The sequence below is a fragment of the Tenebrio molitor genome, chromosome X, assembly GCF_963966145.1.
Source record: "Tenebrio molitor chromosome X, icTenMoli1.1, whole genome shotgun sequence".
Taxonomy (NCBI): Eukaryota; Metazoa; Arthropoda; class Insecta; order Coleoptera; family Tenebrionidae; genus Tenebrio; species Tenebrio molitor.
Genome location: NC_091055.1, coordinates 3,985,263 through 4,007,876, shown reverse-complemented (window position 1 = coordinate 4,007,876; position 22,614 = coordinate 3,985,263). Strand labels below are relative to the sequence as shown.

General features: G+C 34.7%; 1 protein-coding gene across 2 annotated transcripts in view; it reads right to left on the bottom strand.

Annotated features, from left to right (window-relative positions):
• Positions 1-22,614, bottom strand: part of LOC138139924 (uncharacterized) — a 110,544-nt gene that overhangs the window by 50,345 nt on the left and 37,585 nt on the right. The window contains exon 2 of one of the 2 annotated variants that reach the window (XM_069060512.1): positions 11,540-11,576. The exons of the other annotated variant lie outside the window; for it this stretch is intronic. The gene's annotated coding sequence lies outside the window, so the exon portion shown is untranslated. The remainder of the gene's footprint in view (positions 1-11,539; positions 11,577-22,614) is intronic. 2 annotated transcript variants of the gene reach the window in all.

The window sequence follows — 22,614 nt, the reverse complement described above, 5'->3', positions numbered from 1 at the left end:
CTGAGATATTAATACAGAATACTAGCAGCTTTATTGGCCAACACTCAAATGCTAATTCGACTTCTTTTAACGCTCGTGAAGTTGAGACAAAGCATTTATTAAAATTTTCTAGTGGAATTTGTCATTTTTGTGGTTTTCCACCTTTTCGACGTTTGGGGGTTGTATTTTTATCGAGGTCAGACAAAACTTGATTTAAATAAAAATAATGAATTATCGGTTAGGAGCTAATAAAAGTTATTGTCTAAAATCGTTTCGGTGCACGGTTGAACGGTTCTTAAAAGTTTCCATCGGGCAGAGGAGTAAACAAGAATTTGAAAATCTTCCAAAGTCAGTAAAACTTCCCGATTCTTTTATTCAAATGAGGAATTACGACATTCCGAAATCTCAGGAGAAGCCCCGGCCCAGTTCTGTTTATAATTAAAATTGTACAGTGTTTCGCGAAACTTCGTTGTTTTCAACTATCTTTGAATAATAATGAAAGTTAATTTAATTGAGTTGTACAAAAGCATTTCAATCAAATCGTGAAATAAGCGACGAGCTTACAACTTTCGTCGGTTTTGCTGATTCCCACACACCTATTTGTTTACGTTTGTTCAAATCCTCCGACATAATAACAAGAAAAATAATCAAGAACCGATGTGGACTCGGATTATTTTAATTGTCGAATTAAAACTCTCGCAATCCGTGTCAAACGAAAACAAATTCATTTTGCCTCACCCATTACGCTTCGCCAGTGGCGTAACAATTAAATTTAGGTAATCGTCTCGAATAATCCCCGCTCCGTGATCATACACATTAATCAAAACTAAGAAAGCTAATCCAATAAGTACACTGTGAAATATTATTTACTCCCACTTTAAAATTACACAACATCTATTGACTCCGCAAGAAGTACAATCTTTTTTGAACGCACTATACGCGGTGTTAAAAAATGTCACAAACTTTTTAACGCCAGAACAACCATCTCAGTTTTATTTCTATGTTTGTTTTCTAGATAAATTAATGAGTTAAGATATCTTGAGCAACAAAATAAAGGCAAGAAATAAGCAATTTTTTGATTTTTAAAATATATTTTTGCAATAACATAATTGTCATGTTTGTGTTTTATTTGTTATTATTTATAAAATATATTTGTCAATAAAAATTTTTACAATTCAAAAAATTCTAGTTATAATAGACATACGAGTATGTATTTACGATGATTTGCTAGAATACATATATGTAATAATTTTTTGGAACTCAATATGTCGCGTGTCAAGTCACTTTTAACTAAAAAACGCCAGGGACATAAATTTTTTTGATATGAGGGCGACCATCTTAGTTTTATTGGTTTTTTACGGTCGCGATGTTATCTTTTTTATGTGTTAGGTGAAAAACACGGACATTAGTTTAAAAGGAATAAACAATTTGAAGGTATTTTCCATATTTGTGCAGTTGGGAGTCGACGTTTGTTACACCACTGTGCGAGAGTGTTCATTTGAGCCGCAAATGATATCAGGAAATTAAGATCTGAAAATGGTTCTCTATAAAACGTCCAACTAGTTTATTTACTTTCTTTATGAGCAATTATTTATCATGATATAAGCCAATAAGGCTGTTTTATTCGGGCATAACCGCCCACATACATCAATGTTTTAATGGCGACTTAAACTGTAATTAGATTGAAGAAGGCCAATAACGCCCCGATACCGCCAGTGTTTTAATTGGGGGCGTTTAATGGTACCAGTACTGTTTTATCAGCTTTCTCCGAATCGGTACTTCGCCATTGAGGGTGGTTACGACATAATCCTCGACCGCCCTAACGTCTTTGTGTTCGACTATTGATTTCTGCATTTGCTCGTCTAATGTTAATTATTTTGTTTGTAGTGGATTTTTGTAATCTGCGGCGCGTCGGACATCTTGAAATATTTACGAGTGCCGCCAACTCTATAAAAATGATTACCCTTTTATTACACGAAGCACATGCTTGCTCTTATTTTTTTATTATTATAACCCCATAAAAATATTCACACGTAGGCTAAATTGAAACGTTGGCAAATAAGCGAATCGCCGCCACAGGAGCCGTCATTATTCGCGAATTCGCCAAACGATTCGATCCTCTCTAAGATTTTTTTTCTCTAATTTCGTCGGAATCGACCTTATTCATTTGCAATAGGAGGAAAATCCGCACCCACCTTAATCCCCGTCGCCGTCTCTCCCGCAACCGTCCACCCCCGATCCCACCCTCTCTCTCTCGCTCCTAATTCCTTTAGAATTGTTTAAAAAATAAGGAAGACATTTTGGGGTCGCGTACTCTTCGAGATCTTTCCGCACGGCTTAAGAGTTTCTCTTTGTTTTCACGCCATCCCTTCATTTACCCTCGCGTGATCGACGGACATAATAAACATGTGAGCTTTCGTATTACTCTTTACGTTATGAGTTACAGCCGTTCGCCTCGGTTCGAGAGCTTAATCAAAAATTTCACGTGTTTCTTGGCCCACCAGGTATTGTAAAATATTTCGGTCGATTGGTTAATTTGTTCGAGTTTGTCGTGGGGTTTAAAAGGTTTGAATTATAAATGGCAGATCTGGAAGGAATTTTTAAGTGATTCGTCTGAATCGCGGAACAGAAGAGAGAAGTCGAAGGAGACAAAATAATTTCATTAGCAGTGTCATTAGGGCTGTAGGTACAGGGTGTTTTTATTTTGGTGGAAGAAGTGTAATGTTTTTCGCGCTAAGTGATTGATGATTGTAGTGAATGGTGAGGTTTGCGAAGTGTATCTGAAACTTTAGATGTTTGATTGTCGGATATTTTGGTAATTTATTATATCTTATGTGTCTTTAGGTTGAAAAGTTTTCATACTTCGCTTGCTAGAAGTCCGCTTGTATTGAAAAATATATACGTCAATTCTGTTTATTACATAAAAGCCTTCAGCGATGTATTCGCGTTCGATTTCAAATTTTCCCTCTGACATCTCGCAACGGATGCTTCCTTGAATTTGTAGATTTACATTACAAATAAACTCTTTTTGTATTCGAAAGATAAATTTTTCCAACTTTGAGGGAGCGAAACTTCATTCGCGATACACTTTTATAAACCAATCAGAAACAGGATAACAATGTGCAAATTTAATGAGACTTAAAAATCGGTCAGGTAGAAAAAAACAAGTCGATTTTTGTCGGCAAAAAAGCGGAAAAAACACACGCAAGCAGATTTACACACATGTGTTGCTGTTGTAATTAAAAAATAAGCTAATTCCCCTAATTCTCTTTCAGGTCAGTTGCCTCAAATAGCTTTGGATAACGGAGATCTCTAACAATTGTGCGTGTAATTTTTTTTTAAATCATATTACGTACCGTTCAAAAAATACATTCTCTCACACGAATACAAACGTTTACGAATTATCCGCTTTATTTATCAAAAACAAGAAGAGATTTATTTTAATAGGGCTGCGGTGAAACAAACAACATTTCCCACGTATTATCTTGTTTTCAATTCTCTTAAACGGAATTGAACGGTCTGTTGGAGTGAGACTTAGACAGGGTTTAAAGGTCACACGAAAAATTATTTCTTCTTGTGCACATCACTCGTTTATTTTTCTTCATTCGCAAATAAAAATCTATTAAAATATTAAAATTTTTCAACGATCGTACCACTAATTAGCTCTTCTTTATTACGACATTTTAGAAATAGTTTTTCTGAACGTATTCAAGAAATGACAGCAACAGATGATAAAATAAAATAATAATACATATTCTCTAAAAGAAGACTTTTTCAAAAATATTTCGGATTTATTTGAATGGAAAGTGATAGACTGACATGTACCACTTGCTGTCTTATTTTCATGATCAGTAGAAAGTTAAGGACTTTTTAGCAACACAAGAAACTAAAAATTAGCTTGTTCATTTATTTTCAAAATACAGGGTGTCTCGGCTAAGACTTTCGAGCCTAACATCACGATTATTTGCCAACGGATATTTATGAAATTTAAAATACAGATATTTTAGACGGTGAAGGTTCAATTAGTAATAATAAAATTACCTCAAGTTAAAACATGTAATTTTAATACATGTTTCCTTTATTGAAAATTATTAGATTGTTAAACATTAAACGAAAAGATTAGATTTTGTTGTTAAAAATTTGATCTAAAGGAATGAGTAGTTACGTTTTGAAACAATTGATGGAAAGTTGCCAAGCAACATTTTGTACACCCCTTAAAATCTGTTAAAAATGGGCGCGATTTATTAGAAAAGTCAAATTGTGTAAATTTATTGAAGATACTCTAAAAATGGACTACAATGGCAGAAATTTCAATATTGTTGAAAAAGGAAACAATTTTTGCCAATGATGAGTGTCGTAAAAACTTCCATGACAGTTCGTTTTCTCGTGGAACACTATCCAAATGTAGGCTTTACAAAATGTAAGGTTCAGAGAGTCGTCAATTTGTTTGAAGACACAAGAAGCGTACGTGAACTAAATTACCTTGCTAAAATATCCAGATCCTGTTTTAGTCCATTTTGGAAGAATTAAAGCATCCAGTATAATAAATTATGTCCAAATGTTGTCTTTAACTTTATAAGTGTTTGTAAGGTTAGAAAGATAAACGTCAAATATGTCACCTGCGTTTGTGCGAAGAGGGGTGACCAAAATTCAGCGATAGTGCTCGTTTGTTTCATAGGCGTCTACGTTTTTGCATCTGCAGCCACATTTAACACAGGTTTTTTCTTTTTTCTTCAAACTAGACGTCTTTCAAGGACGAGTTTCTTCTTACAGCATTTTTTATTTACGATCAATTTTTTGATATAAACCTTAGGTGATTATTAAACATTTTAAAAAGGCATGAAAAAATTATGTTTTTGCATTAATGGGATTTTACTCTTCACCGTGTCTAAAATATCTTAAATTTCACAAAAATCCGTTAGAAAATAATCGAGATATTAGGCTCGAAACTCTTAGCTGAGACACTCTATATTCCTTTATCTGGTGATGATCAAAATTACAATACATATTACTTTCACCATTTATGTTCTGTTCATTATTATCGTTGAAAAATAGTAGATTATATCATTAAGAGTAGAAGTAAGTCTTTTTGTGCTACCCAGAGACGAAATCGAGGTCGACAACTGGGCGAAGCACCAGGAGACCTTCTACTCTGAATGATATACATATACTATTTTATGTTTTAAACGGATCACAAAAAAAATCGGACATGAACTCATTTATTTTCTTTTGCTGCAGTTACAGTAAAATGACAATTTTCAAACTTACGATTTTCAAATTTTAAGGCATCAGTAATTCCTAGTTCTCTTCTTGCAATATTATTAGTACTTGAAGGTTCAACAATATTAGTAAAGTCAACTCAAGTCTAAAGTTTACTCTTTAAGGTTGAACGGCCATCTTGCTATTTTTGATTTTGACATCCTGTCGTCCGTGCACATGGGTGACTCGTGCTACACGATAGTGGCACCTTAAATATTGGCCAATAATTTCGTTACTTCGCTTTTTGAGGCTGTTTTTAATAGGGATAATTTAATTATTAAGTATTTCGTGTAATTATTGATAAATAAATCTTGAGAAATGCTTCAAATGACCTTACATTTGACTCGGTTGTGGACATTTCAACTCCTAGGATTTGAAGTGTTTCAAGTCCGGTTACAAAAAAAAGCCAAGCGATTTTCGACAGCTTGAATATAAATATAATTTTCAAATATGTAACATGTAATGCCAAACTTATTATTATTCTTATGAGCATCATTTAATTACCGTTTAATTTTTTAAATAAAAATGTCCAAGAACTTTTACAACAAAAACTAAGGAATCAAATTGTTCAATATTTTTGAAAAATATTTTTTTCTTTCATCACAATCAACAATTTGACATATGTGATATATTAAAAAAAAAAAAGTGATTTTCAATAATATTTTGAAATTTAAACGGAAATTGGCCGCTATCTGTAATCATGCAGAAGGTTTTTCTTAGCTGAAAAATGTGTTAAAAATAATTCAGCTTCAAAATGTTTGTTTGTTGTCATTTATAAAATGTCTTTTTCAGCTTGGAATAATTTTAAATGACACCTCAATTTGTTGTGGTGAAACATCCATAATTTAGCAAAATTTGTTACGTCTTGCTAGAACTTGTGACTGTGGAGATTAATTGATTTTATTCAACAAGAGGGTGGCGGCGATGTAAGTTTCAAAGCTCTGCTGTATCAGATAAGCATGATTTTATTATAATAACAACGTTGACAGCTGATCCCGTTGTCGAGAAATGCCGACATATTTCCAAATTTCTTCGTCGATCTGATTTATGAATATTTTTTAATTGACAAAATTTTCGGTGTGCGGAATTTCGTTAGTGCATTTCGGAATGTTTAAAACAATTTCAGCTTATTTAGATTTTCGTTATGAAGTCATGTATTCTCATATAAAAAATGGGCAAATTTGTATCGAAAGAGACTCCATTTGTCGGATTTTATTACGAGATCTCTTTTTATGTTTTCGTAAATCAATCGAATTCGCGATATCTTTTTAATAAAACGCATTATGTGCGGGAGGGAGCACGCCATATCCTGCCAATTACTTTTTCCTAGAACAGTTTCCACACAAATATATATGTATTTACATTGGAAAATAGATTTTTTTAAAATTCATAAATCAGATAACTCGGAGTAAATCTGTGCAATATACTTGTATTACTTGTGTTTGAACATCTCGTTGTTTCAATTTATCCGACGCAAAATAACTTTTAATGTAATCAAACGTCAGCCCTGCCGCTTTAAAGGGGATGTTTCCATAAAATATAATACAAAAATATAGGCGTTTTTAACACTTTTTTTAAAATTCAGTGCAAACAAATTGGCGGCTTTTGGTCGGTGGATCTGAACCGAAAAGGCGCTTCTAAAAGGTGATCGATCGCCGTTCGAACGATCCAAAAAGAATGAATCCGCCGGCGCGATTCGGCCATTCGTTTGGAATGCAAGGATTGTATCATATCCTTATATGAAACATTTTTATGAAAGTCGATAGTGACCAAAACAATCTCGTTCCTTCGCCTTTTGTTAACCGACCGGCGTTATCTCCGTTACATTTAGCTGTTGAAGGAGGCACAACACTCAGCCATTTGATCAACATAAATTTGAACTTATCAAATGTAGTAGTGAGACTTGGCAATTTTCATCTTCTGATGTAGTTTATGTGCTCCATTGGGTACATCATGGCAGGAAGTGGCTTCGGGGAGCTGTTAAATATTATATATACAACACTGTCCCTCGCAAAAATATTGACGAGACCTTTTCCTCCCCCTAAAATCAAGAACCCTCTTTTCATATTTGTAACAACAGCCACGGACGAAATTGAATAAATGGAGCTTTTATCAATTTCATTAATAATTTCATTCACCCAAATGGTACGTTGTTATTTTCGCTCTTTGAAATTTGATTCCTCGTCCGACGAGGATTGCTGCAAAAATTAATCCGATTTAATTAGTCAATTCACGTCATTTTGCAGTGAGTTTCGACCAATTCAACTTGATGTCCATCATATAGAATTTCATTTTAATACGTCTAATGTGCTCACGATTATGTTTAGTGTTAATTTGGGGCCATCGTTAAATTTGGACGTGGAAACTCTCGTCTTATTATTACCGTTTTATCTTCCTGTGATAACAGATTCGTAATAATTTTGTTGTCCGCCTTTATTTTCGCGTTTGACCCAGCTACTTAATTTAATTAGATTTTAATTACAGCTCGTTCTAAAATTCATGAAATGCAGCTTCGTCAACTATCAACTACAGACTATCTAATTAACACCGAAAAATATCTATAAAGCTTGACACCTCCAAATTAATCAAATTATTCCATTAATCTATTGACTATATTAACATAACATCATTATTTTATTAATGGTCTCATCTGAAAAAAGTCCCAAGTCAGAAAAATGTCAAAGATAAAATTTGTTTCTTGCCGGTCTTCTGCTCAATACTTTTTTATCAAATTATTCTTGACGCACATATTAAAAACTTTCTGACAATTTATTCTTTCCATCTAGTTCTAGCGTGTTAACAAGAGTTGCTGGATCAACTTGATTACGCCAGCGGTTTACGAGTGGTAGTTCCTTTTCAATGAGAATAAAAAACCTGAATAAAGTTTAAAGGTTTTAAAAACAAGATTGAATTGTTTCAATTCTATTTTTTAAAATACACAATTTGATAGCAACTGAGCCACAAGAGACACGCCTTCAGACCTGTTTTATCATGTTCAGACTGAAACGATAATGTTCGGGTTTAGTTCGTCTGCAGTTAATACAAATAATGTTCGTCTGCTTCTCTCCTTCAGAGATTTTCCTATTTAGTTTCTTGTCACATATGAGAAATGTTGACAGGTTGGCTCATTATTTCATACCCTACAGTACAGATAAAAGAATTTCATTTGCATGCAACTTTTCTTGACGATCCCAACGTCAACGTCTTATTACCTCGGAAAATTTTTCGATATTATTTACAGATTTAATAGATACATGTCTGTGGAAAAATACGAGAATTACCTAAATTATCTGGAAGGTCTATTTAAAGAAATTTTACATTACATTTTCGTAAAATTTTACAATAGTTATTTGTGTATCAAGGCCGAAAAGTGCGTCTTTTTCATCCGAGTCTGGGTTTTCTAGCCGAGGAGCAGCCGAGGCTTGAAAACAAGCGAAGACAAAAGACGCGTTTTTGGGTAGAAGTGCACATTAAATTTTTTAGGCGACCGCACGAACTACAAAGCAATTGGAAAAATTACAAATTTATTTTGCTATTTGCAATATAATTACTTACACATTTACATAATTTACGACAATTATTGCGATTATTATCATCTGCGATGTCCGGCGGCGTATTAAGCATTTATTCATCAGTTTCGCTGTTGTATTAGACATTTCTTCATCACTTTCGCTGTTGCTATCGATTATATAAACGTTCATTTTTTTTATTATGCACCAAATAAGCACCAGAAATAACGATATATGTATGTAATACTTTTTCGGGCAAATAAAATACTTTGGTTAAATTTAACTGTCAAATGTTTTCAGTTGGTCTACTCGGTTTTGTCGGTTTCGTTGTTAACTTACTAAACAGACCAACAGATGGCGCCACGGTCGGCATCCGAAAAAGGGTTACTTTTCGTCCGCTCGGGAGTACGTAAAATTACCTTTTCATTAAGGGTGCCAAAAAATGATTTATTATTACCTACACATATACAGGGTGTTTTCGAAGTTGAGGTGTTCCTTGTAACACGAAGTACTATACATTATTCTTAAGAATTTTAGCCTAACTCTTCTTAGAAAAATGTTTGTATTAACGGAGATAATTGTTTGTATATTTTTATTGTTTTCTAAAATTTTGAGTCCGGTCCTGTCTATTTCTCTGCTGTACTAGATTAATAACTGACGTGGCCCAGGATGGTGTCTTTTTGGAAATCGCTCTGCGTACTCTCTGGACGCCACAGCTGCATTCTGATAACGTGATAACGTTGCCCATATACATTAGTAACATATCTGTGAGCTCATTATTTTCGTAACGATAAAACCATTCCGACTAATTAGGTGACAACTCTGACAGTATTTTTGATTAACGTCCATCCTCATTTGATCTTTTTTTGTCAATTCTAATTTCTAACAAATCAGCGCAAATTTGAGCAGGACCGGTTTCAAAAATTTCAAAAAAATTAACTTCATTGCCGTACACATTTTACTAAGGTGATTTTGGCTAAAATTCTTTAGCACAACGCATACTATCACATGTTAAAAGGAACGCCTCAACTTCGAAAACACCCTGTATATTACCAATGTTTCAAAAAAACGTATAGTTAAAAGCGGCTGTTAAAAACGAACGATTTGAAAACTCAAGGCTTAATTTACTTATTTACTAAGCTTAAAAATGAATTTGGTTTGCGAGCGGTTCCTATACGAAGGAGTCACCGTTACTAACTTCAACAGCAATGTAACTCACAAATCCAGTGTTAGTTTATGTTAACCTTAGTCTATGGTTATGTGTAATAGTAATAGTGTAATCTGCGTCACACGTTTTCGAATTTTTGTTTTTCTCAGCAGCTCTTCACCAATGCATTTTTTGATACATGTCGCATAAATTAATATCAGGCGTTCAAATGAAACCCTGGGTTGGGAGGGCCAAGGAAACCGTCAGTTGTTTTGCTTTTTTTAAAGTGTAAAATGACAGTTGTAATTAGAGCATGTTGACAGCTAATCTAAAATTTATAAACAAAAAAACTTTCTGTCTTTTCTTTCTTTGCCATGTTTTACATTAAAAATAGAATGACTAAGGATTTCTAATCCTCGAAGCAAATATCTTTGCTAAAAATAAAGGTGATTGTTGACTTTACCTACTTGTGGGATTTTCGCGTTTTTTCTGGCCAGACACCCTTAGGGCGTCCTCCTACATCGTTTCCCACCACTCAAACCTTGTGAAAATGCCCTTGTTTTTCTCTCTTGTTGTGTTTCAAGGTCGCATCAATGTCTAGTATAACTAAAGGGCAAGGAAAATTCATTTGCACAAGGTTTGAGTGGTGGGAAACGATGTAGGAGGACGCCCTGAGGCTGTCTAGCCAGAAAAAACGCGAAAATTCCACAAGTAGGTAAAGTCAACAATTACCAAAATAAATGTCACTCGTGTCAAACGGCGGGGAATTCAAGCTTTATACTGCTCCAATTGGTTTACTTTTTTTCATTTGAACGCATGATATATTACAGTAGTAAAATTAAATGTTTAATCAACATCAGCAATTTTTCGTTTTCTAAATTTTTTGAAAAGCGATTGCAACGGAACACTTCTATTAATTAATTTTGTTATTTTAATGGAACGAATATTTCAGGTTGTGTAATACCCTCAAACCCAACAATTGTGACGCTCTTGCTTGAAATAATATTTTTCCTATTTTCTATAAAGTAACAGTTTTTAATCTTGTCACAGGCGCTATCATCTACTCTGTCAATCGATTTTCCCCGAAACTGTTTAACCTATCGACATGAAATTTAAATTTCGAATTCTAAAGCGGAATAAAGTCCAAGTTTACGACTCCGAGGGGAAAACACAAAGCATGATATAAAAAGTGTGTATTCAATTCGCACTAATATTGAAGTAGTGCTGAAAACTGTGATCTTCTGGTGAAAATTTTTTAATGTTTCAATTTTTGGCGGGAATGTGGAATAGGGGTAATCGATCGGACATGTTCGATAAGGTTTCAATTGGGGGACATAATGATGGTTGATAATGACTGTTTTCACGTTGATTTGTTATATGACCCGATAATAGTGTCTGAGCAACCAATACAAACACCAGCACCATATCGCAATTTCGATTTAACCACACATCAGACACTATAAATAGACTAATTCAAAGGTAGATTTATAAGCATCGCACTTTTAGCCTCAATTTCCGTCTTACCCTTGACCTCCGATACTTAAAAGCATGCAATACAAAATTCTGTTCCAATTGATTCCCAAATTTTACCTCGAAATAAAAGAAAAAATATTTGCTCGTGAAAATGACATTTTTTGGTACTTACCGGTGGAAAGCGTGGCAAAGGTGACGGTGCGTGAATGCTGCAAAAAATAAAATCTGTCACCGATGATTCGCCAAAACATCATTTGAAGGGTAGTTTTTGAGCTAGTCAAAGCAGCGTCGACATGAATATGGAATTTATTTAAGCGACAATAATTGAAATTTAAGCTGCTCCAGCGGTAAAAAGAGTGTATATATACTCTTTTTGAACAAGTTTGTTATGAAACTTGGGCTGAATTAGGGGTGGTTGGTGGTCGGAGGTGGAGTTTTTTGCAGCGAAACGAGTTGCGGGTCGCGATGACAAAGCTCTTCAGGAGAGATGAAAAATAATTTAGCGTTTTCAGGTCGGCAAAAAATTCAGTAATCACTCAAAGTAGCGTTCGCAATAAATTTTTCTTTTCGAATCGACACGTGTAAGGATCTTTTGAAATATTTAAACGCGTAATTTGTATGTGTTCCTCTATGGCTTTGGGTCCACGCCTAAATATAACTTCTTTGATCTTACGATTCTGATAAAACTCGTTGAATTTGGTGAATTTCAATATTTAATTATCCCCGAGCAATTAATTTGCAATTTTCGAGGAGTTCGCCTTGAACAGGGAAAAAAAGAACAATTTTAGTCGAAATTGATTGTACGAATGAATTTTCGTCAATAATTTAAACGGAATTATAATAAAATGTAAATGTTCGGTGCTGCTGGATTTAATTGAAATAAAATTAAGATTTTTCGCTCGTTTCTCATCGGTCAGGGCGAAATCGAATTTATTACATAATTCGATGATTGTTCTTTTGCAATATAAAAGCGTCGAGCAACTATTTATTTTCCACAGAAAAAATGTTTCGCTTGTCTGCTCGTAAATGGCTTTCCACATAAGGCAACCTTTAACCTTAGTCAATTTGCTCGATTATATTGCTGTGATAATCGTAATAAACGTCGATATTTCGATACAACGACATTCTTCCACTTTGACGTACAAATATTTTTCCACAATAAAACCAATTCACGGTGTCGTAATCACTATAAATATTTAATAATGCCGAGTTTCAACGAAATTTACAATACCGAGCGACTAAATACACATGTTTGTCAACAGCAGACAACCTTATTATAAATTCAAAAAGCCATTTGTACATTGTCAACATGTTCTTCAACCCTCGGATGTCCCAAAGCACGCTTACGTAAAAAGTCACAAACTTTTCGAACCCCTAATGCCTTTTGATAAATTCTTGTGCGATTAAAATGATCGTCGAAGAGAAATTTGGGCGCTTGGGGGGCGATAGGTTATGTTTATGGCAGTTATTGCTGAAGTTGAAGAGGTAATTGTTATTGCAGTTGGGGTTTGGAATTTTTTGCATATGGTGTTAAGTCGGTAATGGGGGGAGATAGTGTTTTGTTGGTGGCAGCGGGGCTCATAAAGTTGAAGGAAATCAACAAATAATTACAAAGATGTAGGGTTGAAAGCAGTAAAATTTGCTAAGGGTCGGTAATTCCCAGAAGCCGTTGAGTACTTTTGGAGCTTCGCAGGGGTAAATAATTTCGTGTAAATATTGCAGGAACAACAGGAAAAATATTCGGTCGTGTCCTTTGTCGATCTGTTTATTAATTAATAGTGAGCCGTTTTTGAAAGGGTAATGTGAGACGATCCCGTCGATTTCCCAGCGGTGGTCGGATCCTATTCAGATTTGTAGCTTTTAATCCTGTAATCCTGAGCGACACGGCGGGAGAGGTCCCGTTAAGTGATATCTTGTAAATAAGTTTCTTCCGTTATAGCGGACAACAAAAACCAAATACCACTACTTATATTTTAGAAGCTCAACCTGATGTAGATACATAAGCGTTCCTACATAGCCCCAAACTTCATCCCATTTATCTTGACGAATCCCCCGGCGAAATCCCATCGCCTCCACGGAAGCCGACTACCCCCAAGCTTTGCCCCCGACCCCCGTCCCCAGCATTGCGCTACCCACAACCGCACGACCGTAACTACTGCTCTTCGATCGATTAGCGCCAAACTTTTTCATCTTCTTACCTGTAACTTCCGAACGGGCCATTTATATTAATATTAACGCATCCCGCCCGAAATCGACACTTCCAACACAATTAACACCGCCCCTCGACCAAAAATACCCACGCCGCCATCACTTATTAATGAACGAGGCCGCCACACTTAGATCTTCCTCGGACACCAAACATTTCCCATCCCAGATCAACAAATTAATCTCCCACCAAACAGCACTTTCGTGTTCCCCAAATCCGGATTTTTCGATACCAAATGGACAACAACTCTCACAACCGACATTATCATCCCCAATATTTATCTTTATCCCTCTGAAGCAAACACCTAAAACGAAAAACTTGTCATTTTACAAAGTACCCTATAACTACTTCTCTAACGGAAAAGTTGCGAACTTCACGCCATCCACTAATTAATTCATTTCACTAGAGAAATTATCAAAGGAATTTTTGTTTTAATGAGGAAAACCAGTCCCGATTATGTATGTGTGCCCTTTATTCCCGACCTGAGGAATCCCATCGTGCTCTTTTAAATTTCTTCTGTCCGATTATTCGAACAAAATTTAAAAGAAAATTTTGTCCTCAACATTAAAAATATATACAGGGTGTATCTGAAATACGTGTGTTAATTTTAACCAGTGGAAGAACCCGTCAATTTATGAAACTTTTCTCTACATATAACATTTTTCAAAATTCGCACAAAAGTTTTCCAAGATTTTTTGTCCCCCAATTTTTACCAAATAATGAGTCGTTTTGTGAATTTAACTAGTCTCTATTTTTTGGTAACCATAAGAATTTTGATTTTAATTATTTAATTATAACAACGTAACATTTTACAGAAGGATCCGTTTCTACCACAACAGAAAATTTTCGCCCTTACCTATAAGCGGGTATACATTTTGATGACTAATTTATTCAAAATTTTAAATCAATTATTAATGCTTTTTTGTAAAAAAATTCAAATAGAAAAAACGTTTCATTTAACAAGCTCTGCTCCGTGTTAAAATTAACTAACACACGCCTTTATATACACCCGATATATATATATACAGGGTGATTCATATAGTATCATACAAACTTTACCCGGTGGTAGATTCCGACCCCTTGACACTCATACAAAAATGTCTAGGTTCTAACGTTAAAATTGTGGGAGATAAAGCATGTTGAAGAGTGTACTACCACCTTTTAAGAACCGCAGATAAATGAAAATATTTTACGTTGAAACAAGCTACCGGGGTGACTCGAAGGAATCGAATGTCAAAATGAAGCGACCTTATAATACCAATATTTTTTCTATAGCAACAATTCTTTGCTTCTATTATGACATGATATGACAATAATAATTAATAAATTAGCGAAGAACGGCATTTACTAATAATGAAAAGACCGATATGGTAATTTTTACCAATTTTTGATGTATGACTCAATATTTTATTGTTAAGAGCCTTTTGAAATCGGAATCTACCACTGGCTAAAATATGTATCACCCTGTATATACAACGTGTAACAGAAATAAGTACATTAATTTTAACTGGTAATAGAACTCGTCAAAAGGAACAACTTTTCTATCTACCATTTTGCCGAAAAACGATGTTTAATTACAAAAAAAAATTGGAGAAATGTTTCACTAAAATAGCTAATTGAGATCAGCGCTAATATGAAAAAAATATCCATTTTCATCCAGAAAACGTGTTTTAACGCCGAAATCGAAATTCAAATAAATCTACCCGTATAGCAAAAAATCCACTTCGTAAGAATCTGGTTGTTTTACGTTTTTAGGTAGCTCAGTTTTGGAGATATGAACGGTTTTAGGAAAATCTTTCCTATTTTTTTAAGCCATTACGCAACGTTTTTCGCCAAAATGGCAGAGAGAAAAGTTGTTCCTTTTGATGAGTTCTATTACCAGTTAAAATTAATGCACTTATTTCAGAAACACCCTGTATATTTTTATTAAACTAAATAATTAAAAAATATCTGAAGAAAAAAATTACAATTTTTGTTTTTGTTGTCTAACGGTCGATGAAATCGTTCAAAAAATGTATCTATTGATCGACGGACGTAAAATTTGTGCATTTTTTCGCAATTTAGCAGTTTTGAAAATAATAAATACAATTTTTCGGTTTACTCTGCATTAGATTTGAAAATGGTTGTCGTCGCAGGTGGCCCTGAAAATTCAAATTGGCAGTACGACCATTTATAAGGGATGATCAAGGACTGTTTGAGTTGGTAATACTGAATTTTGATTTTAAATGGTTGTTGAGAAATATTTGACGTTTCAATTAAAATTAAACATGGTGGGGAATCTTTTCGAGAGCCTGAAAAGAAGAGTTAATTTATGTTTTGAGAATTATAGCAAAATGGGGAGCACTTGGAGCATTTCCTTTAGTTAATTTTTAGATAATTGTTCTGTATTTCAAGTTTAATTTCTTTTTAGCGTTAATTGTTACTCTCATAACCTACCATTTTATCGCTTTTAACTATGTCAAATATCTGTCAAATAAACCAACAAAAGATATCCGATTGCAGTGTTGCAAATAGCCGAATAAAAAAATGTTCTTATTTGTACTGCCAACTCAAACAGTCCTTCTTGACCACCCCGTAGTAATTTTTGAGTTTTTTGGTTTACATTTCAATAGTCAAAAAAACGTCAAGGTCGAGAACATTTTAACGAAAGCCTTATGATTTCCTCTTTTTAGACATTCGTTAACTTAATAAATAACGCATCTAACCAAAAAATATCTAGCAAAATCAGACAATTAGATGGTTATAAACAATGTCATTTAGATTTTTATTGTTTGTTCAGGTTGTTCCTCTGTGAATGAACCATCAACCAAACAAAAATGTAATCACTCTCACTCTCTTTGCTTGTCATTTCTTTTAGATCATAACCTCAAACTGTCAAAATTGATGTTTAGTTACTTTTTTGTAACTAAATCTAAAGACCGATGTGCATGCTCATGGCCAACCATTTGTAAATCTAATATAAGTGAATTTTTTCCCGTGTGTAGATGTAATCTGCTGATTGTATCGATAAAATTACTGAAAGAAAGTACTCGAGTCATTTCACGTTAACCGAATGGTTTCGAGAACTCAGTTCCCGTTTTGTGTAACCGGAAGCCACGGCCACTTATAGTTGGAAAACTTTCATCAGTTATATCAGTTTTCACCCGAAAAAACAAAAATAGAGATACTCCTTTATAATCCCGCTAAAGCGAATGTAACTCGATAAGAATTAATATCGTCGGGATATAATCAAAAGTTTTGATAACAATTAAGCGGATTGGTGAACTATTGGCGTCAAAAAATTGGGATGAATTTAAGAAGGACTGGTGCGCTATCACTCGAAAAAACTTTTAACGCTGCTGATTTGGGGAGAAGAGAGACCAACTTCCAATATTTAAAGTGGGGCACAATTGGAAAAGTTCTTCCGTGGGGTGAACCTAGAAGCGAAAAAACTTGTGTATTATATATTCTTGCGCCTCCATTTCGCCCGAATTAAGACACGTTTTGCATTTATTATCGATCCGGTGCACACTTTCCGGAATCTCCGTCTGAAAAACAAGCCTAACAAGAAGCAAGCTTAACGAAATCAACAAAATTATCTGCCAAAGTTAATTAAGACATTAATTGTGAATAAATTTGGTCGGAAATTGCGGGTGATACACCTTCCGGCTTCTTCTTTAACATTGTTAACTTATAATTAACAGTTAATGTAAGAGTGGATGGTGAAACGCTCTTTCATAAAATTCGAGGCTGCCGATTAATAAGCCGGAATATTCGTTTTTCGCGTACGTGACGGAATATTTTGACTCGATTTAAACGATTCATTCTTAATGTTTATCATTCAGTAATAAATGAATTAGTACAGCTCAGGAGAATTCTCGGTGAAAATGTGTTGGGTAGCTCGCAGCTTTGTCTTTAACTGCGCTCAATGTAACGAAATTAACAAAATGAATTAAATCATTAACTGTGAATAAATTCGGCGGCAAACTGCAAATGACAGTTTACGCTTTTTACGTGATACAGATACTCGGTGGCAACGTTCGTTAAACTGAACATCGATAAATATCGTAAAATGTTACGTCGACTTAGCTGTAATGACACGATATTAAACGTACATGACTAATCAGCAAGGAGGGTGCATTATGTATCACAATAAAATTCCACTTTCGGGGTGCAATCAATTTTTATTTATTGTATCAACGAGCTGTGATACGGCACACCGCCCCGGACAAATCTATAAATACGAAATTTGTCACAAGTTATGATTTAATGGTGATTGAACATCAAACGAATACGATTTTTGACCAACCTGTACGGCGATAATGAAGACCGCAATATTGATACCGTAATTCGAAAATCGGAATTTGAGCGGAAATTGTGGGTAACACAGCTTCCGCTCCTTTCTTTAACATCGTTAATTTACAAGAGATCATGCTGATATAGTAGCCGGACCCGTCCTGAGCTTTGAATTAATCAATAGACGTGAAATATTTACCTTTAGCCTGAACGGTGATTTTACGAAAGCCAAATGTCAACGACTTGATTGATCAATACACCAGAAGATGTTTATTTACATCGACGCACCACTCACACGAAACAATAAAAAGTGCATGATTATGAATAAAAATTGTTGGACCGCGAGCGGACCCTTGAGGGTCAACACCAAAACTGTAAAGATACGAAAACATAATTTGTTGCATTGTTCGAGGAAATCCTTGGTGCGATGTTTGCAAAGGACAAACTTCTATTGTTGCACTTATCAATTCCAACAGGTGTTGATTACATAGTGAGAGCTTCTTAAGTATCAGGACAATAATTTTCACCCGGTCTGGATCTAGTGGTGTTAATTTTCCACACATGCGATCAAATTAACCAGACGAAGCATTTTTCAGAGGATCAGATATTGGAGATGCGATCAATAAGTGATCTCCATAAAATATTTACTGTTAAGCTGATCTAAAGTGATCACGATTGGGTATAATGGCGGAACAAGGCTAATGTCAACGTACGTGACTAATCAAAAAGATGTGAAGTAGCCGCGTTTTCCAGGGAATTTCGGTTGTGTAGGGATCCAGACCTGTGTTGTTTACTTCTCTGTTTACCGTATGCTGTGCACTTGACTGTATAATTAAATAACAAGCTAAATTTTTCCAAATAACATTACAACTGAGTATTTCAGAAATTCGCCTCAAAAAAGCACAGCTTTGGAAAATTAGTAAACAATCTCGCTGTCAACCCACCTGATCTAATTAGCCAACTCAGTTAAATGACTAATTAAGAGATAATTAGAATGGTACCATTGTTCATCTGTTTGATATTTCACAAATGAATGTGTCACACTCGAGCAAATATTTGTCTTTGTCTTTACACTCTAAGACTTGAAAAACTCTTGATATTACAAATATCAAATGACAAACGGAAGTGTCACAATCAGAACAGATAAAGGAATAAACTTGTTGTTACGTCGCCAGAAAGTCTTGCGTGGTTAAACCTAAATTATGTTTTTCTAGTTGTACGTTTTACCAATCACGATCGAATCCATGATAGGCTAAAATAATATTGAAAGTCAACAATTTTCTGCTTGTGCAAGTTTAAATCAACACTCGACTTGTATTTTTGTATTTGTATAATCGCATAAACTTCGACCGAAGACCTTTGATAAAAAATCGAAAGTATGTCGGAATACTTGTGTCGATGATTCTAACAGCAACGCGTATCGCCAGTTGCATAAGCACTATTGATGTTTTTATTTTTAACTTATCGTAGCCCGGCACAGATGTGACAATATTTATAAAACTGTACGTTCGTGCAAATTAAATGACTTTTTCCCATAAGTTAGGAGTAAGAGAGAAAATAAAATTTCAAATGAAGATATGTGAGATACCTTTGCGTATTTATTTTAATGTAAATGTCTGTTCGTGCTAGAAAATGTATCATAAAAGTTCGTATTTGCTCTGAAGTGTATATTTAAACTAGAGCTTTTTGTTGGTCTAAGCTAAGTAATTAAGACAAACGTGTCATTTTTTTCCCGGATGAATGAGATAGATTTTGGTCGAGGAAGCGAGATGATTTGGAAAAATAACATTCGTAAGTTTAGAGTCGTTCGTTTGTTGGTAAGAAAAATGCGCCATTCGGTTTAAATGGGATGTGCGAAAAATAAAGTGCACCAGCCATTCCATCCTGAATATTTTACAGACAACCGCTTAGAAACATCAACTTTTATTCAGGACAACACAATATTTGCAAGATTATTCTACAAATGCTCCATATTTATATATTTTATCCACTTCCAACTCTTTCCCTGCAAAGAAAAATCGTTAAGATCGAGTGCATTTTTCCTGGCCAAAATGGAGCGACGTTAGCAATCCATACAACCCTTCCTACTACTGTAATTTCTCAGCTTGGAACAACGTGCCACCTCCCTTAAATTTATCTACTTTATTTAGGACCCAAACATGTCACACGCTACTAATTAATTATTAATTGATTCTCCGGTGCACAGAGCAGGTGCCGACGGTTTTTCACCCGGATTTAATGACCCCACGTCGGTTCATCCTGAATGCATATTTTACACCGGTTTGTTGATACACAAATTCGTTAATTCATTTGCATCCCCAACCATCCCCTTAGGTACTCGGAACCGTATAAATCGTGTACAATTATTTTAATTTGTTTGTCAAAAAAAAAATTAAAATCAAAATCAACCAGTCAAATTATTTTCTACACAATTTTCAAAAATTTCATTTTTCCATGAGTGAAATATAACGGGTGTTTTTTTTTAATTTGACGTCGAAGTTGGCGTTGAGGAGTCGATTGTGAACCATATATCTAAACCTAATACTCCTTAGATATATGTTGTGAACGCGCCACCGGATTACAACTCTGATCAGCTGTTTAATTCTAACCTCACTTTTTGCGTTGTTTGTGTTTTTAATCTGCAGTTTGAAGAATCAGTGTTTTTGAGACTTTCCAACGCCAAATTTAAACAAAAAACACCTTTTATGATTCACGGCTGGCTTTGTAAATGAGAGATTTTTGTTTCTTAAAGGATTGTTTTCTAGATATACAGATAATAATTGACGACATTTAATTTTTTGTCAGTGTGTAATGGTCTGAATAGATTCGCTAAATTAAGATTTTTAAATTTTCGCTAATTTTAACGAAACGTCTTTTACAACCATTTATTGAAGTACTAGTGGAAATGGAAGAGTGGAGTGAGAAAGAAAAAGTGATAAAACAAAAGGAAAGACTGAGAGCAAAGAAGGAAACAGAGAAGATATTCATAGACCTTCTTGCAAAACAAGAACGAGAGATACAGAAGAAACTAAGAACCATCGCGAAAGAAGAGAAAGGGGAAGAGAAAGAAGTAAAAGTGGGATATAGGAAAATAACAACAGAGGGGCTACAGTGGATATGGAATGAAGAAAGGGGGAGACTAGAGGTATTTCAGTAGGGGGAGGAATATGGGATGGAGAAAACGGAGACAACGGAAACGGAAAAAGGAAAAAGAGAAAGTTGGATGGACAAAGAAAGTGGTATCCAGAAAACAAAGGGGAACACAAGAGAGAAAATATGAAGGGGAGGGCACAAGCAAAAAAGATAACGAAGACGGCAAAAGTGAGGGTATTATATTCGAACGCAACGGATTTACGAAAAAAAAAAGAAGTTTGGGACTTCATAAGACAATTTGACATAGTGGAGCTGGGAGAAACATGGGTGGAGGAACGGAGCTGGGAAAAAATAGAAAAGTTGTTACAAATGGGAATGTCAATGGGAAAAACGAGGAAAGAAAAAATGAAGAGCGGCGGAGCGGAATTTTGGAAATTTTTGGAATTGATATTTTAGGTTTAGTTATACGTTATCGTTATACTGTAAGGAATCCGAAAGCCCGTTGATCAAAATAAAATTATTTCTTCACCTATTAAAGAACGAATGCATTCTTGTTGGATATCAATTCCACACCCAGTGATAGAATATACTGAAATACACGGCTGTCAGCCAATCACATTCCTTGTATTTTCATTTTATCACCGGCAGATCGTCAATAAGTCGCGCATCGCGCACTGAACAAGACACAATTCTAATGAAAAATGAAATTAAATTAAATTTTCAAAGATTGTTTTTTTTGGTATAGTCGTGGAGGAAGTATAGTCTTCAACTCGCGTATAATGGCTATTATTTACTCCGACGATTCCACCACTCGCCTACAGCTCGTGTTGGAATTCATCCTCTTGAATAATAGCCATCATTATACGCTCGTTGAAGAATTCTCTACAACTATTCATTGGCGCCGGAATCTTTGTTAGTTGTAAATTTTTATGTCTTTGTCGACTACAATAAAATCCTTAAAAGTGATGATTTAGTACTGAAATGAAATTTGTAGAACGTTTTTGGTGGGATAAACCCAGGTACAAGAGTAATAAATGTTCATGAAGAAAAATGTTGCAATAAAACACTCCTTGAACATTTTGAGATTTCAGGCAAAATTTCAGGTTGAAGAAACACCAAATTAAGGTTCACTAGATTGAGTGACTTTTTATGTCATTCTCAATTTTTTGTCAAATGTTTAGTCAAAGGGCGAGAATTGCAAATTAGAAGCAAAACGCTTCGTCGTAGAAAATAACAAATATCGTAGAAGAGTAACAAAACAAAGTAGAAAATGAATTGGCAGAAAACACAAAAAAGGTAATGCTGTCATCATTTAGTTTCGTAAAAACAAAATGTGTTGGTGAGAGAGAGAGAATGCTGAAGTACTCAAGTAGCTGTGGCTCGGCGCAGAGCACAAAATGAAGCCACGCCACGCATTAATGGGGTTATGGATCGTTGACCAAACGAAAAGAGATCTTTTTTACGATTCCAGATATTATTCCAGGGGTATGATCACATAATTTAAGTGAAATATGTTCAATCGTTTCATTTAAATAAATATTCCAATGGTACGGGCGCTTGTAGAACCCTTAATTAACAAAAAAAAAAGTAACACAACACTACGTAACATCAATAGGTTCTTTATTTTTTCACAAGTTTTTGGTTTCTTATTTTTCGCAAAAACACCATCCGAG